The sequence below is a fragment of the Hippoglossus hippoglossus genome, chromosome 21, assembly GCF_009819705.1.
Source record: "Hippoglossus hippoglossus isolate fHipHip1 chromosome 21, fHipHip1.pri, whole genome shotgun sequence".
NCBI lineage: Eukaryota > Metazoa > Chordata > Actinopteri > Pleuronectiformes > Pleuronectidae > Hippoglossus > Hippoglossus hippoglossus.
Window position 1 is genome coordinate 18,857,827 of NC_047171.1, and position 14,563 is coordinate 18,872,389.

Genomic DNA, 14,563 nt, shown 5'->3' on the forward strand with positions numbered 1-14,563 from the left:
TCAGGTTCAAAAAACATTTCATTCATGGAGTTTAGTAAAAGATGTGTGTCTTATCCGATCTGATATATATATATTTAAAATATAGGGAAATCATTGGTCGACCCTGTGTGGGGGACCAGTCTAGAGATTTCACCACATTTATCCTGCATCTGTCAACATGTATGGGACAGCCCAACTATTTCCTAATGTGCAGAATGAAACACGTTCATCCCCCTGTGATCAGAGGCCAACTGTTCCACTGAGGTCTGTCTGCAGAGTTAGTTCTGCTGCATCTATATTGAGCTTCCCAGATATTTCCCACAGATCCAACGAGCAGGAATGCAAACACATCTGCACGCAGGCATGTTTTCACCATATGTGTAGATACTGTGTACTGCAAGGGAGGGAACATGTGTGTGTGTGTGTGTAACTGAGCAGGGGTCACCTGTTGAATTAGCACTTCCTATTCGTATATGTTTCCACCATGAACAGTGACTATCAACACCTTATCTCTCTCCCTCTCTCTCCCTCCATCACACACATACAGGACACTTTGAGCACCGTGAGGTAATACACTCTCGTCAGTGTTGCATAATGTGCCTGCAGAACTGCAGTAAACAAGGGTTAACTTCCTCTTTCCAGTGAAACGTGAGAAGGCAGAAACTGTCTCTTCCCATCCACTTTTACACACAAACACACACATGCACGCATAATCACACAAACAAAAACACCGTGTGAACCTCTGTCAGGGCTGTGCTCAAACAAACTAACCACACGAGAGTGTGCATTTAAAGAAGGAATATATATCTCTATATAGAGAGAAAGAAAGTAGAAGGATGGGGAAATGCTGGGAGGAATCAGGAATATAGAGTTTGAAGTTAAAAGTGGAGGTTTTCCAGGCTGTTAGGAAAACTCTTTCCTCTGTAACCACTGAAAGTAGGATTCTTCAAAAATGAGTCAGTATGGTCGCCCCAGTTGGGTCTGACCCAACATGTATTTTACAGGAATGTGTGTGTGGTCCAGGTATTACTCATGTTGTGGGGACCCACAACTATTGAGACACGTGTATCATGAGGACTTTTCTTCCTTGCATGCATGAGTGTGTATGTATCAGTAGTGTATATGCATGTGTGTTCAGCCTATTAAACCGACATTCCAGGTAGTGTTCTCACGCTTCTTGTGCATCTCCTGTTTCTCACACTTGTTGGCTGCAATCCCACCCACCCACACACAGTACTCCGCCTCTTTACTTGGCCACCAGGTGAACAAAAACCCACCTCACACACACACACCCCCCTTCCCGTCTCTGATGACAGAGAAGCTACCAAAACAAAGGCAGCAAGGGAAACACACACACACACACACACACACACACACACACACACACACACACACACACACACACACACACACACACACACACACACACACACACACACACACACACACACACACACACACACACACACACACACACACAGGACAAATAAGATGTGAGGAGGGGAAAAACAGGAAGTGCTACATAAGAGGGGTGGGAAGACAAAGACCGCGCGGAGAGGAGGTGGAGGTGAGATGTGGGAATGTGCAGGAACCAACGGGATGAGCTCATTCTCTCTCACGGCCCTGCCCCTGCCCACCTTGCGTGACTCATACTTGGCAGGTGTGTTTGCAGCTGCAGGTCAGCGCAGGGTGTGTCCTCGTTACACTACTGTGGAACATGTTTCCTCAAGCACAAGTGGAGCCATTCATCACACCAGCGTTTTTCAACGGCTTCCCTTCGGTGTTACCACACTCACCAGCGAGTCTAACCTATAGCTGCTGTCTGGACATACTCTTGAAATTATCCCTTGGTATATACACTCATGTCAGAGAGAGGTCATGTGAGAATACAGCAGGAAAATGTTAGGAGAAATTATCCAGAGTGAGTTTCTAACACATGACAGATGCAAAACTCAACAAAACCAAAAGAATACAAATATCTCAGGATGAAAAAAGAGGAGAAACACACGTAGAGGATGCTGACGAAGATGTCAACTTGGAAAGATGAGATTCAAGAACCTTTGGTGATGATAACCAACACCGGTGTCGATGTGCTGTAAACAAAAACATGTGATTTCCGCGGCAGAATTTATAAGTCATGTCCTACCTCATGCTCCATCACAGACACCACCCCCCCTTACACACACGTTCCTGTTGTTGTTAACGCGTCTTTAGCACAATCTCCTGCTGCCTTCTTCATATGTGAAAAGCAAACTCCGGGAAATACCCGCTCTCAATTTTCCCGTCATTTTCCGCAGTTCATGTCTGAAAAAGGGTGTACGTGAGGATTTGCCACAGAAAAATGGCAGTTTCTGTAAGATGATTCCAAAAACAGTAGCCCTGAAGAGTGTGTGATGTAAGGATGGCAATTTTGGAAACCCTTAAGTATGCAGCGCTTTGAAAGTAACCACATCCTCCTGGAGAGAGCAGTGTGAGGGTTTGTCTTTTGGAGCGGGCCCCTACCACAAGTCCTGTGTTCCCCTCCCTGCCTTTGCCTCAAAGTGATGGATGTGGCTGGTGGAGACGGCACACGACCTGCAGTCAGCACACGGCCAAAAGCTCCTTAGAAGGAAACGCCATCTGCTTCTTCAGCTGCTGAGGGACAATGACGCACGGGTGTGTGTTTCATTTTCAACGGGTTTGAATGTTGAATTCATGATGATGATACGTTACCACAGAGGTTTGGATTAGGTGAAATTAATTGTCACTCTATCACCTGAGGCAAATATGAATGCATTGCTCTCATTGGGTCTGATGTTTCTATTTGAAGAAGAAATCCTGATGTGTTGGAGCATTCACGTTACACAAAAGAAATACATTCGGCCATCTGCCAACAATTTACTCTCGGCACAAGGTCGACATTGATATTGTGGTTATTCCAACAATTCCAACACATTTTTTCATTGGAGTGGTGGAGGATTCGGATCTGGAGCATGGCAAGGACATCACAAATTACACAAATGCTTGTGGTACACATATCCGAGACTTCAGGGAACAAAACAATTCTTTTGTCTTTGGTAACATGTAAGTTGACCAAACAATAAACGTACTGCCTGTTTATAGTCAATGACAGGATGTGGAGAAATTGAACTTGTTCGTGCATTTACTTGTCAGATTCCTTTTCAAATATACATTTTTAGTTAGCAAGTTAGCAATGATGCATTAGCCTCATATAGCCACTTTACAGTGATAAAAGATTAAAAAAAGATTTATTTATTTTCAATTTCAAAAATGCATGTGTCTTTAATCTTATTGGCTGCAAAAGTCAATGCACTGCTGGACTATATGACATCAGATACTGACTTCATCATGGCACCATGACGACATGATTCCTGCTTTATGAGGATAAATTATTTTTCATCTACTGTATGTAAGCTTCAGATCATGTCTATATAGTGTCTGTATTTTCAAATGCATCGTGTCATTTCTTTGAAACGCGTGATATCAAAATATGGGAAATAATTTTCTGATCAATTTAAGCTTCCCTCTATTATTTGCCGAGACATTTAGAAAAAAAACAGATTTTCTGACCATATTTCTGCTGACCTTGACCTTGATCTTTGACCATTCCGCTCCAAAAGTTAATAATCTTGAGATATCCTCCCATGTGATATTCACAACATGTTTGGTGAAAATCCATCCAAGTGTTGTTGAATTATTTTGTACACAAACGCACACACACATACACAAACAAAACAATACCTTGATTCTGCCTAAGCTGGCGTACAGGGTAAGTGAGGTTGCACTGAAAAATAAAGTGTGAAGACAAACAAAAGGAGGTCGTCAGTTAAAAGCGTTGAAACCTTTTGAGAAGCACAAACTGATGCAGCTCATGTTATGTTGAATGAAGATGTGTGCATCTGCGGCAGAAAGGTTTTGCTGCTTATCTGCGTAAATGTCAGAATAATAAATGTATTCATACAGAAAATGAGCCAATACGTCTTTAGACATGAATTTTTAATATATAACACAAGTGTCTCTTAGTTCCTCTATATCCCTCCTCTCTCATTAAATATATGTATATTTATTACTTTCTCTCCGTAACCTGCTCTTAATATTCATCTGTCATCTTTAGTGATGACCACACATTTCACTCACTTCTTCTAATCTCTGTGTCACCTTCATCTACATTCACCTTTATCTCTGATAATGTTCTGAATTCTCATAGCTCACGTCTTATCTTGGGCCGCTCTGTGACGCACAGAGCCCAGCAAGGACGCAAACGCTTTCTATTCAATTTCCCTCTTACCGTCAGTCTCACAGCAGTCCCATGCTGTTTTTCCAAAACGTTTACATGCTGGAGAATGGTAAATGTTCTGTATTTATAAAGCGCTTTTCTAGTCTTGATGACCACTCGAAGCGCTTTACAGTTTGCCATTCACCCATTCACAGAGTGCATCTATTCGCAGAACTTTTTTTCTTTAAGGGGAAATTCGGGTTTCAGCCTCTTGCCCAAGGACACTTCAGCATGCAGATGGGGAAGACTGGGTTCGAACTGCCGACCGTCTGGTTGGAGGACGACCGCTCTACCGCTCATCCACAGCCGCCATCATGGAGGATGATGGAGAGGAAGAGCGAGGGACAGTAAATGAGCGCTGACGGACAACGGTGCCGCTGTTGTGCGTTTGCATTAACACCCGTTTACATCTTTAACATCTCAGGTCACAAAAGCCATATTCAGACTGTGCAGTGACCCCGAGATGAGGTCACTTGCGTCTGTGAGAAATTCTCATTGAAAAGTACAAGCGATAAACATGAGGTGGAGCCTGCAGAGAGGGGGGTGGAGGGGGGGGGATGGGGACATCTCATTTGGGAATGACCACAATATTATATGAATGATGGAGGCCGGCAGTGGTGAAGGGAGGATAAATAAATAATTAGGGAAACACACGGCTGAACAATACGAGGCCTCTTCTTTTCCAGGCAAAAAACCGAGACCAGTTAAATCATTCATAAAACAGAGGCATTGATTGATTCCCCCACTCTTAAGTATTCATCTCTCCGACAACGATCACAAAATGGGGTTCGAGATACAAAAGGTTTCCCTGTTTGGCTTCTCTTGTATCAGTCAGATCACACAGCAGGTTTACTGAGCGCTCTGGAGAGACTGACACCATCTGGAAGTGGGCCATCACTTTCCTTCAATCACCCCGATGTGGCGAGCCGCTGACAGCCGTCCACAGCCAAGTGATACACCCCCCACCCCACCGAACGCTAATAAACAAACACACAGCCTCCCTCGGAGTCCCCCAGGTGGTCTCAGTCAACACATTGAATGGAGCGTCACTCAATGATGGATAAAAAGAAAGACCATCCGCCCATTGCTCATCTTCTCCTCCCCGTGTCCCCCCAGCGATCCTCTCCTCCACCGCTGCACCCTTTGATCCACTTTTTCTCGTTTAGCTTCTGTGTCATCCATCTTGGGTGTTCCTGCCCCGCTCCGAGCTCCAGACGGGCCGAGGGGCTCTGGACACCATCCCTCACCCGGCTTTCTCTGTTGGGACAAATGGGTCCCTGAGCGCCCCTGGTGAAAGATGAGCCTGTTAAAGCACACAACCATTTTCTTTGTTTTTTTCTTTTTGTTAATAAGTCTCTCACGAATGCGCTCTCACGCATGTGAGATACATCCAGATACATCAAACACAGCTCCCGTTTTCCATACAAATGCCTCCGCTCCATTATTAAGGGATTTGTCAGAGCTGTAAAGTGAGATGTTCTTCATACTGGTTACATCCGAGGTATCTACACATGGTGCACATTTTCACACCAACACTGCAGCTAAAGTTCAAACTGTTTCAATCAGGAACTTATTGCTGTTTAGTAAAATAAGTGTCATGTCCGAGTTCTCCGTCGATATGACATTAACAATAATTAGACTCCAGAAATGTTGTACAACTCATGATTGCTTGTTTAATGTCTATGGAATTGATTTTATACAGTAGACCGTGTTTTAATATGAAAATGGAGATGTGACATATGTACATTTCATTTTCTCTGAATTAAATGAGGGACAATCTTTTAAAAATGCATTAGTTCAGTCTTCCACTGTCTCACCTTGGCCAGGGCTCACACTATATTTGTGCATACTGTCTGTTCATAATAGAAAACACAGAGTACAGCGCTGAGAAATGTTTTGGGCTCTGAGGACAGAGTGTGAGTGGCAGTTGAAGAACTTGTTATGAGAAATAAACAATGCAATGAAAGGGACAGTGTTTCCGTGTGCACGTGTTCCAGGACCCGACTCAGTGGCTACTAACATCATAGTTGACATATGTTTACATTTTTGTGTTAACATAGTGTAGTGTGCTGTAGAAATTCTACATGTAGGAACATTCTGCACCTGCTTGAGAACAAACTGTCTGTAGCAATTTGAACTCCAAAGAACCCCATTATGTAAAGGTAATAACAAAAAAGAAAAAAGAATACTTTTCACACTAATGATTATCTGCAGATCTGTCTGCATATTCAGTTTGTGGTGTTTTGCCTGTGGAAGAAAACTGGGCACAAATAAGTATGAAAAAAAATAAATGTTCCACAAGCTATTTGCCAATCTGCTCATCCTGAAACCAAATGAACCCAAATGGAACCATCAGGAGTGGACGACCTGCAAACACCCGAAGCAACCAAACAACGTTGTTTTACACCTGAGGAGTATGTGTCATGAGAAGGCTTCAACTAAAGTGCTTGGTGGGCACATACAGATTTGTTAATCCTATGTAAACATTATCTGTCCCCAAGACATAGACCCATGCTGCACGAATAAAGGAAAGGAGCCTTCACCTGCTTTACATTTTCAGCACAGATTAATTTCAAGTAAAATCAATTTTTATCATGAGAAATGACGTCAAATAATATGGATGACATATTTTCTCCGTAGAATTTTCCCAGAGCTTCTCTCGTGATTTGATTCATTGGACATTAACTTAAGCCAGGATTCCTTATCAGTGTTCAAACTCAAACTCTGCCGCCAGATAAGTCTTCCTCTCGCAGTCACCCTCACACCACATTAGCTGTTATCTTGTAGAAGGTGAAAGCTGAACAATTGTTTTTTTTTTTAGGTCATTTAAAACTTTGTTATCCCGGGCAACTGCGTAACCACTTTCCTCAATGTACTTATTATTTGCAATATCAATGTCTGCTTTATCTTGTAGGTCAAACCGGGAGTTGTAGATAAGATTTGTGATTTTTCTTTTTTTCATCAGTAATCAGATTGTACTTCTTATAGAAAGACAAGAGGTACTTTGAGTGCAACCGCTACAAATGCCTTCGGGGAGGAGGGTCTGAAAGCCTTCGCTCCTTCCCCCATATTTGTACGAGTAATGCATCCCCCCCTCTCCGTAATGCTGCAGGCCCAATGAAGCACAGGTACATTGAAACAGACAGAGACTGGCAGGGGCGAGGTTTAGACTAGCAGACCAATAACAGGCCGGAGTTATGCAAGCGTTTGGCCTGACCCGAGCTCGGAGCATCATAACAGCTTTAATGAAAACCAGAGACAGAGAGAGCATCGGCCAATGAAAACCAGCAAAGCTCCCCAACAACACCGAGGAGAGTTCACTACTCCCCACTTTACTCGTGAACGGCCTATTTTTCTTTTGGCCACTTTCCTCCTTTTTAAAATCTTTTTTTCCCTCCATGCTTGCGTCACTCTGTTTCTCTTTTCTCTCCCCCTCTCTTTTCGTCTCACTCGCTTTTTCTCCTCGAGCGCGATAGGTTTTTCTCCCTTTGAGCGCCAGCAGGGCAACAACACATTCCTGTCCACATTCCAGCCTCAGGAAAAACAGTGTCCGGAACATAATAAAAGGCCAAGCACGTCATTTGTTTTTAAACCCACTTTGCTCGCTGGAACAAAGCCGCGCTGAGGGCAGGATCGGGCAAAAATGTGTTTGTGCGTAAGAGAAAGAGACAGTGAGATGGGATGTGTTTGTGTTTACGAGGATGTGCATTTGCTTTTTCTCTCTGTGGTAACGAGAGCGTGATGAGCTTATACTCTCCCACCGCACGGCCTCCGCCCGGCCGCACCACCTGGAACCCAAACGTGCGGAGGAGCCTCACTCTGATCGGCTTATATCATATCATATGCTTTCCTATCATTCCTCTCCTCCTCCCACTGTTATTGGCATTCTCTCGTTTGTCTTCCGCGCTCCAGGTCACTTTGAAATCCCCGGGTACACTGTGACCTTGTCTGGACTGTACCTGCACTCTCAGGTCTCTGCCCCACAAACACACAGAGACGGACAGACACACGCACATGGCTGTACACACAGTAATTAACATAGGACAGCTGATAAGAGGAGCCGGACATTTCGGCGCTGTCCAAGCCGGCGCTTGTTTGTTGTGGAGACGGCCTTTCATGTGTGCGTGCGTGCACTTTGATAATTATCCATGCAAACAACAGTCTCCCTGACAGAGGCGGCAGGTTGAGGGTCAGGCCAGTCTGAGCTGTGGTGTATCCTGGTGGTCAGAGAACCTCTTGACCTCTACATCCTGCCCGGAAAGATATCACTTTCACTCCCCGTCCTCTCATCACTCTCCAAGTGTGACCATAACTGATTTTGGTGGAAAAGCCCCAGTTTTGACATTTCCCATCATACATCCCCATTTTCGTCTTTTTAATCCATCCAGTCCACTACATTGACCACAACCCTCCCAACTCCTCAATTTCTCCACGTCTTCAGGTTGCAGAGGTAACTGATACTCAGAGCTTTCGACCGACCAATCCAGTGCACCGCTGACCTCATCCTGTTCTCCTCGGTGTCTGCTGCTCCCCGGCTGCCAGCCCCATCAGTAGCTCAGGAAGCTAATAATCTCCTTCCTGTATCTGACACAGGACGTGGCAGCCGGCGGAGCCCGTGTTCGAGGGCTGCGTGAGTGTACGTGTACGCACGAGCCCGAGCACAATGATTATTCAGCCATAACGGAAGTCATAAAGACTTCCGCTGATCGCTATCAGTGTAGACAGAGGGAGTGGAGAGATAATACAGCCACGGGGTGTATGTGGAACGCTGGAGCGGAGCTGCACTGACACCCAAACAAAGCTGCTGCCTGAGAGGGCGGGAGATTCCACAAACCACTCGCATTATTTCTAAATGTCACTGAATGCCAGTCGGTGTCAGTTGAACGATGTGGTCGTGCCGCACTAATGTAAAAGTATGTTTTACAGTTGCATGACAAAGATGTGTTTGAATGACAGCATCCCCCTGACATATGAGTTTTATTCACTGGAAATATATTCTAGTGCACCGCTGCCGTTAAGTTACCAAATAGTTTGCGGTTAGAGGATTAAAGACATGATGCAGGGACACAGCGTTATGCAATGTCTTCTGGGAAACTGGTTTAGAATGTGATGCCGTTGAGTCTCATTGTACATATGCTAGGACATAAACCTATGAAACTCTCTGTTGCTTTAAATCGACTGTAATTAATGGCAAAGTGTCACATTCAGTGTCATTGTCTGTTTTCACTTGTGCCCATTTGTTCTTCTGTTTTTCAGCAGAAATCTATAAATTAGTTGCAAATGATTTATCTGTGTTATAAGAGCTAGTCAGAAGTATTTATATCGCAACCACTCAAAGGGCTTTACAGTACAAGTTGTATTCACCCATTCATTCATAAAGTATTTTTAAATGCTGCGCTTTTTTTCCTATCAACCACCATTCATACACTGTCGGCACATCCGTCCTGCCCATGGACACTTTTGAGAATTTTGAAGTGCCCAGAATCGAACCACCAACCTTCTGATGAGTGGATGATCCTCTCTAGCTCCTGCGTCACAGCCGCCCATGTCTGCAGGGTTGTTTGGCCTTGGCGGAGTGCTGGGTTCCACCAAGATCCTTCAGTTAGTCAAATCCTGTGAAATTCCAAAATCAACAAAGAATTAACCCAATTTGACTCTGCCTGTGTAGCCAAACCATTTTCCTCTGTGCCACTGTTTTTCCACATACGATCAACATGTTCTTTCATTATGTTAAAGTCTATTTTGAGCTCATTACACTGACTCTAAACCTGCTTCTGCACAAAAGATCATTAATCCGCACTTAAAAATGATCTGTGACAGAAATATGATTTATTCTTGTTTTAATAACGTTTGCTTTAAAAGTACAGAGCCTGGAGGCCACAATCATGAAGGTTCATAACTTAAAGTGTTTGCCCGAGGGAAATATGGAGGAAAACAAAGTGCTGGCAACGGCAACAGTTTTTTGTTACTCGGGTCTGTCTCTCAACCAGTTTTTCCATCTCCACTTTATTCTATTACCCTCTGTTGGCTTATGAAAATGGTCTGTGTGCCTAGTCTGAAGTATGCATGATGTAAACAAGTGCGATTTCACTGAACAATGATTATCAGTGAAGAATTGAATACGCATCATTTTATAAACTCGCTCTTTCAGAAAATGACTCAGCCTTTTTTTTTTTTAATATGCACTTGACCAGAACAACATCCTTTATCTCCCTGAAACCAGCTGTGATGCCCACTTGGTGGCAACAGCGAGCGCGGGGTCACTCTCCATGTCCGATCGTATAAGTGATCTCACAGAGATGTCCAACACAGGAAACATCAAAAGGCCAGAGTTTAACAACCCACCAATAAACCAGCAGTTCTTACAACCTGCTTTTATATGACCCAATATCACACAAGCACTCTGTGAGGACCTCAGGGACCAATAACGTGTGTCATTAATGACCGCTGCTTATCCTTCCTCTTGACCTGGACATCTCCTGTAAAAGACGAGGAGAAGAGAAGGCAGCGGGGGCAGTTTCCCCACCTTTCTCCAATGTTCGAGTCTCTACAAACAAATTCATATCTTATTCACAAGAACAGCACATGAGACAATACTGAGACACATGTCGCGAGGCAGCTTCACCCCTGTTTCGTTAACTCCACCAGGGACGTTTTGTTTTCATTAAGCTTGTTTGTTTTTATGTTTTACATAAAAACTATTGGATGGATTATCATGAATCTTGGTGGAAGGACGTGTTGTCTGTCAGGGAAGAATCCATTCACTTCTGGATTCTTGTCACTGTCTTTTATGTTGCAAGATTGTAGTTGGTTTGTTTGTTTTGTTGGTCAGGAATTGCTTTTTTTTAATACATTATATTATGGTGCACACAGGATTTTTAAAAAACTTTCTTTGACTGTTTTTATGAATCATGATTTATTTACTAATAAATAATTTATATCAGACAACTTCAGTTTTTCATTTATATTTATTTCTATTATAAGAACTAGACAATCATCTGTAGGCCTTGGCAGAACTTTGTTTTGTCACAAACATTGCGATTTCATAGACATGAAGCTAAAAAAGGGAAAGTTAATAGATTAATTCCTGTCTCTCTGTTTCTTTCCGAGTGTGTCGCTCTGTCGCTCTCTCCTCTCCTGCCTCACGCCACTTCCTCTTTTCTTTGTCGTGGTCTTGATGTTGTAATCCACACCTGGACGGGCGCCAAGCGTGTCGACACCTGCTCCAGGCCGCCTGAGAAAAACAAGACTGAACAACAAAGAACAAATCCTTCTACCCCTCTGACCTTTTACTCCGGCTCTCGGTGTCTCCCTCGCTGTTTTTCCTCGCGGGTCTGAATGGCTCATGTGACTTCCTTCCTGTTGTTTTGACCCCGGGGTCGCGCTGCCTCGGGGGGGGTCAGTGTATCCTGCCATTTGCTTATTAAACACAATCTGAAAATCTAAGTCTCTTTTAGCTCTCTCCCCCCCTCTAAACCACACACACACACACACACACACACACACACACACACACACACAGAATCTAATTGAACTTTAGAGGAACTCAATGACCAAGTTCTCCTCCTCTTTATGGTGCTCTCCGGGTGACCTTTCAGTCAGTGGAGGACGACAGACAGCGGGGGGGGTTGGGCGGCCGCTGCCTCTTGTTATGGCTAACTCAAAAAAGCACAGGCCTGTTTTAGGTCCAAACACTAGATGTTGTGTAAAGAGATGAATATTAACAGCCGACAGACAAACACTAGCTGCACGCCTAACTTCACACTGCTCTTCATCGCAGCATCGGTTGTCAGGGGCGACCATGACTTGTCTTTGAAATAGGTGAAAGGTTTTGAGGTGAATGGAAACTTTACAATCCAGGTCATCAGGTGGTAAAGTGCCCCCCCCCCCCCCCCCAAAAATGGCCCTCTAGATTTTAACATGAGTTATCAGAGGTCCTGCTATCTCCCTTTTTTCCCCCCACAGCAGCAGGCTTCTGTTCTTATCTCACACCGTTCATACACTTTGCCAATTCAGAGCAAGCGTCAGAGGGGCCACAGTGGATCCAGAGCGTTGTCATGGTTACAGATAAGGCTGTGCGTTATCACTCTCTTCAGCTATGGAAAGCACATGACCGTGAACCGAAGTACAATTATGTGTGTGTTTGCGCACATGTATTTGACTATGGGCACTTGTCCGTGTGCGTACGAGAGCACACAAGCAGACGGGGAAATATGCCAGCGCCTGCGTGATGGGAATTCTTGAGGAAAATGAAAAGGGGACATTCACTGAATGAGAATCAATCACTGAACTTTATCACTGAGCTCATGTGCTGTAAAGTAATCTTTAAGTGTGTATGAAAAACAGCTCTTCACTTATCAAAAATGTTCCCGTCGAGAATGGCCTGGTATTTGCTCTGAGGGTGGAACACTCTGTCTTGCTCTATGTTTAATCTTCCTGTGTGTGTTGTAAATGCTTTACTCCGTGTACCTCAGATGACTGAGAGAAAGAGCCGTTCTCCACGCTGCTCTGACAGCTCTGCAGAATGCCGGGTGCTAAGCAGTCCAAATTAGATCCACTTTGGCTGCATAACGTTCTGTTCCCGGCCCTGGGAACGATGAGCCCCCTGGCTCAGTGTCAAACACACGTTGGAGTGCTTCTCAACACCTCATCCGAAGAGAGCAAGGTGACCTACTAGTGTCATGTCAGCCATTTGAGCAGCAAGAGGGAGTTGAGAGTAGTAGTACTTTCTCTGTGAGAAAGCTGAGGCTGTGTGTTACCACTGCTGATCACGACGCAGACGTTAAAGACGCAAACAGACAAACGGTAGATAAGTTCTTTTCAGGACGAATAACCGCTGATGTCACTGATCTGTAGAAGCTTCAGGCTTTCAAACATGTCTGTCTGTTATGTAAATGTTCTGTAACAGCTTTTTGCATACATCACAAGACCTTGATGACCAAGTAAAGAGAGCGATAAGGAACGGTCCATCGCCACACAGCAACAGCTTTGCGATGAAATATTTTCTATATGTTATTATATCACCTTAGAACATGACCTTTCCACAACTTTAACCATGTAGTTTTTCTGCCCTGTGGCTCCCAGGTAAAAGGGGCAATGGTAGGGTTTCAACACAATGGTGTTATTGCCGTTTCCTGGAAATTGAAGGGGGTTCATTCCTGTAACCCTTTTATAATCACCTGCCTCGCCCACCCTGTTGCAGCGGCCCTGCCTAAATCCTTAACATGGACTTGTTAGGCATCTGTGTGAAAAACAGGAACAGATTAGCTAAAGTGATGTTAGAAAAGCTGAACTGTGCAAATGCTAACTGTCATGATCCCTTTACTTCTCTTTTGTGTTGTAAACATTAACCAATAACATGATGGTGCCATCTTTACCACGAGACGCTCAGCAGCCACAAAACAAACACAAAACACCGAAACAGGTTTGTCACGAGGCCTCGACTGAGCTCTTGAGCCCCTTAGTTTGAACATTTTTGATTTCCACGGTCAGTCGTCGGCACAGTGAAAGAGTGGTTAGCACCTACGCATCACAGCATCGGTTTCCGGGTTCGAACCATAGACTGAAGGCTATTTAAAAATTCTCAAAGCATCTGCTCCTCCCACAATCCAAAATTGAAGTCAAAATATCCACCATCTTGTACATTTGGTGCCAGGTTCTGCGCAGTAGGTTGCACGATGCACACGCTCCACCAATCAAGAGTCAGTCCCAGCTGTCAATGACTTTTCACCCCTTTTCATCAAATAACTAATTAAAACCAAAGTTACCGGGAGAAAAAACTAACATCAGTGATGAAAACTACCTAAAAATGACAGAAACCATCTTTGAGATTGGTCCCATACACTTACAGATAGGAGACGGAATTTATGACCTTTACTGCAGCCAGTCACCAGGTGGCGATCAAGATTATTTGTGTTAACTTTTGGGCAGCCGCCATGTCGTCCATCTCTGAATACAGTCAATGAAGAATGGTTGGAACCCGGCGGCTGGTCGGCGTGTTTGAGTTTGCATGTTCACCTTGTGTCTGTGTGAGTTTTCTCCCAGTTGCTCGGACTTTCTCCCACATTCCAGAGACACGCAGCTTAGGTCAGTTGTTGCCTCGAGGTGTGATTGGCTGTTTGTGTGAGTCGCCTCCTGTGATAGACTGGCGACTCATCCAGGGTGTAGCAGGTTTTTATCAGCCAGGTTTGGCTCCAGCCCCCCCCCCCACAACCCTCAAAGGATAAGCGGTGTAGATAATAAATGGATGAATATACAGTGTCTCCTCTTTTCACACGTAAACCACAACCCTGCTGAGAGTGTGTGTAC